Source organism: Sinocyclocheilus grahami, unplaced genomic scaffold (genome assembly GCF_001515645.1).
Source record: "Sinocyclocheilus grahami isolate Dianchi unplaced genomic scaffold, SAMN03320097.WGS_v1.1 scaffold84.1, whole genome shotgun sequence".
In the NCBI taxonomy this organism is placed as follows: Eukaryota; Metazoa; Chordata; class Actinopteri; order Cypriniformes; family Cyprinidae; genus Sinocyclocheilus; species Sinocyclocheilus grahami.
The window spans coordinates 654,043-658,655 of record NW_015505263.1 but is presented as its reverse complement, the minus strand read 5'-3'; the positions used below and the strand labels follow the sequence as shown (position 1 = coordinate 658,655).

Below are 4,613 nucleotides of genomic sequence, written 5' to 3'. Positions count from 1 at the left end.
AAGTAGCGTCAGAATGCTGAGGGGGGGGGGGGGGGGGGGGCAGCAGATGAAATTGAGCTCTGTAGCTAATTCTGGGGCCCATTGTCCCTGTTAAATAAAGAATAAAATAAAATAAATAAATAAACACCGTAGAAGGAATCGTGCATGTCCGTAGCTCAAACAGATTGGGGGCTGTAATTTAAAAATCCATAACCCTAAAGAAATAGCAAAGCAATTATTTTTAAAGCAATATTATAGATAATGCCAAAAGCAATTGTTTGAAGTAAAAAAAAAAACATCTCAATGATGGAATTGTTTATTACAAATGCACAGCTTTTTACTGCACAAGACATTAATTGATGGACAGAATTTATGTGGATTATTTATAGTGATGTTTTTATCAGCTGTTTGGACTCTCATTCTGACGGCACCCATTCACTCCAGAGGATCCATTGATGAGCCAAATCTTGGACGGCCACAGTACATTTTCAGCACATTTTCATTTTTCATCAAACACACATTAAAATAATATACGACCTTGCTAATATCACAGCATTGTTGAAAAGCGATTTATATTGGAAACATCATTGATGAATTACTGATTTGGATTCAATACAGTTTTCCGCTACTGTTCGTTATTATTGAAACATTTAACAACACTGAGGGTGATAAATTCAACGTAAGCATTTTTTTAAAGCATTATAAAATATATTTCAAAGCTCAAAGAGAATAATTACCCGAGCGGCTGCTGCCACACCCTGGGTGGTGATGTTAGATGACAGCTGCTCTCATTATGTTTGAATGATGACAGAAGTGTGCGGACATGATACAGAGACAGACTGACTGCACATTGTGTTCAAACGGGAAATTACCAAGCTATAAAAAGCCAACAACATATCATTATTTAAAACAGCTTTCAAATACAAACAAACCGTAGTTCACGTCAGACTTAAATTGCATTTGGGTTCGGCACTTAAAAAGCTTATTTACACTTTACAATGTCAGGATATTTAAAGAAACAGAATCTGCCATGAAAGCATGCTACCCTGCACAGGTTTGCTAAACTATACAATATTTTCAGCATGCTTGTGCTAATTTCACACCCTGCTAAAGGCCTTAGCTGTGCCCTCAGCTCTCAAGATCACAGATCTCACCCAACACTAGAATTCTGGGTCATCTGGTCCCCGTCATAACAAGCTTAGAGAGCATTTTTGTGTTCAGGGCTTGCAGTGCAACAAAAGCAGACAGCTACACAGAAAATTCTTGGTCTATATAACAGGGGTCAACATCTCAATGATGGAATTGTTTATTACAAATGCACAGCTTTTTACTGCACAAGACATTAATTGATGGACAGAATTTATGTGGATTATTTATAGTGATGTTTTTATCAGCTGTTTGGACTCTCATTCTGACGGCACCCATTCACTCCAGAGGATCCATTGATGAGCCAAATCTTGGACGGCCACAGTACATTTTCAGCACATTTTCATTTTTCATCAAACACACATTAAAATAATATACGACCTTGCTAATATCACAGCATTGTTGAAAAGCGATTTATATTGGAAACATCATTGATGAATTACTGATTTGGATTCAATACAGTTTTCCGCTACTGTTCGTTATTATTGAAACATTTAACAACACTGAGGGTGATAAATTCAACGTAAGCATTTTTTTAAAGCATTATAAAATATATTTCAAAGCTCAAAGAGAATAATTACCCGAGCGGCTGCTGCCACACCCTGGGTGGTGATGTTAGATGACAGCTGCTCTCATTATGTTTGAATGATGACAGAAGTGTGCGGACATGATACAGAGACAGACTGACTGCACATTGTGTTCAAACGGGAAATTACCAAGCTATAAAAAGCCAACAACATATCATTATTTAAAACAGCTTTCAAATACAAACAAACCGTAGTTCACGTCAGACTTAAATTGCATTTGGGTTCGGCACTTAAAAAGCTTATTTACACTTTACAATGTCAGGATATTTAAAGAAACAGAATCTGCCATGAAAGCATGCTACCCTGCACAGGTTTGCTAAACTATACAATATTTTCAGCATGCTTGTGCTAATTTCACACCCTGCTAAAGGCCTTAGCTGTGCCCTCAGCTCTCAAGATCACAGATCTCACCCAACACTAGAATTCTGGGTCATCTGGTCCCCGTCATAACAAGCTTAGAGAGCATTTTTGTGTTCAGGGCTTGCAGTGCAACAAAAGCAGACAGCTACACAGAAAATTCTTGGTCTATATAACAGGGGTCAAAGCTGTGGAAAAGAGGGCTCTGTTCGCCACCCAACCCCTGCTTTCCACACTCAAACACAGACAGAGACAAGCGTCTCCCCCTGCTTAAGCACAAACCCTCATCACCATAATAAAACAGGGATCTCGTGGGAGAGGGAGGGGTGGATCACAAAGGAATCGCTTCCCAAAACCCAACTGCAACAGTGCCTAAAGCTACACAACTGAAATACACAGTTGTCCAAGAAGATTTAAGAAATTTCTAGACACAAACAAGCACACCGTAAAGGACAAATATAAAATAATCAAAAGTCAGTACTTCAACAGACTCAAATCCATTATATCTACTGCATTTATTACATTAATTCTTCCCTTTCAGTTGTTTATCCATCTAAAATGTAATTTATTACTACCTATCGATTCTACATCTACACGATTACATAAACTGGGAATATAGTACACTGTATTATTTATTATATTAAGACAGGTAAATAATTGGTTTGACCAACATACATTCTAAAAAATGCTGGGTTGTTTCAACCCAACTTTGGGTCAAATATGGACTAACCCAACTTTTGGGTTCAAAATTTAATGTAAAAATTTAACCCAACGGTTGGGTTAGTCCATATTTGACCCAAAGTTGGATTGAAACAACCCAGCATTTTTTAGAGTGTACTCTTTTGTTTGGAAAAATTATTCAATTTTTGTTTTTTTTACATTTCAATCATATCTAAGCCACACGTAACAGAAGTGCTTAAATAAGCTAGCAATAAGCTAAATTATTCTTATTACAATATTCACAATGCATATGTTTACCATTTTAGTCTATTTAGTGATTGTTTCATTGGGGTAAAATAATTTATAAATACATATTTTTGCAAATAATTATTGAAAAAAAAATATTTATCTCCCTCTCTATATATATATATATATAAATATATACATAAAACACATTTTGATAATAAACAAGATGAAATAATACAATGAAACAATCCATTCTATGTGTATTAGTGTTACTGACATACTATTAGATTGAATTAATATTTTGAATGAGTTTATATTTATAGCTTTTATTCATATTTTGAATGTTTTTTATGTTAGTGCATGTTGCAGTGTTTTCTTGTTTTTAATATTTTTTTTATACAAAAAAAAATCGAATCATCCTAAATAACGATCATCAGATTCCATACCAGCTAGAATGCTGATGTCATCAAAGCAAAAAACATTTTTTTCCAAGTACCACAAAATTAACATTTCAGTTTTTAAATGATATGCTGATAATATGGTATTACCTTAAAAACTATTTAATTTTACTATATACAGAGGTGTTCCACATAGCGAATAGTATGTATATATTGTTATGTATATTGTCATATGATGAGAACTTGAGCATGTTTACTTTTCCATTTAAAGTCAAATTCCCCTTTCCTCCAAGTTCACTTGGCCACGTTAAACATGGATGCTAATTCTAAGCCTGTGGTGCAACACCACACCTTAGGACGCACACATGCAGCCTTATCAAGAAGAAAGCAAAACAATTGTAATATCTCAGAGCATCTGTCATGCAACGCCACTCTTCCAGGGTGTGTTTGGGCCCAAGGTGACGAGGCAGCGCCTAAAGGAGAGAGAACCAAGCAATGACACAGGCGTGCCTGCATGCCCACATGCACCGTTAAACCCTGCAGCATCAAAAAGACAGACATGCACCAGATGAGCTATTCACCTAGAAACATGCTTAAAACAAACAAACATGCAGGGCTATTGAGCTGAAAACACCGGGCCACGCTTCAGTGTAAGGAGGGTTAAGAATAAACACTGGCACGCTCACATTCCTGACCTTACAGACAGAAATAGCAATATTGCAAAAAGAAAACAACCCTCCCTCCAGGCTTTTAAAGGCTCCTATGTATGTTTGGCCCCCCTTGTGGATAGCATTTGTGCATGCGTCAGGTCCTTCCTAAGCAGGCCGCTTCAACAATGCTGTCTCTCTCCACAATTTGCCTTCAGATGGAGTAAACCCTCTTGCTAGTATCATATCTCATCCATGTCCCCTGCTTTTTTAAATAATAAATAAGAAAGCATCAGCCCATAGCAGAAGAAGACAGAAGCCGGGTACTCACCATAACGCTATCTACTCCATTTTTCCATCCAGTGCGGTGTGTGAGGGAGGTGCCTGCTATACGATCCACTGCAGGGCGGCCTGCCTCGAGCAGCCCTCGCCGGACGGATGCTGATGATGTAGCGCCTTTCAGGAGAGCAGCCCAGTTACCTTGGAAACTGAGGAGTGATGGAGTGGCCGTGCTGCGCTGCCATTGGCTGGAGAGGGGTGGTGCTAACGCTGTGGGACCCCCGGTGGGTGTGGCTACAGATGAGAGAGGAAGC

The 4,613-nt window shown here is 38.0% G+C and overlaps 1 protein-coding gene across 4 annotated transcripts in view; it reads right to left on the bottom strand.

The window, feature by feature from the left end:
- LOC107586580 (A-kinase anchor protein 6-like) overlaps positions 1–4,613 on the bottom strand; it is a 148,803-nt gene extending 144,190 nt beyond the window's left edge. For 3 of the 4 annotated variants that reach the window (XM_016274007.1, XM_016274009.1, XM_016274010.1), the window contains exon 1: positions 4,352–4,613. The gene's annotated coding sequence lies outside the window, so the exon portion shown is untranslated. Of the gene's footprint in view, positions 1–2,215; positions 2,218–4,351 lie in introns of all 4 variants that reach the window. The other variant, XM_016274008.1, reaches the window with a different exon arrangement.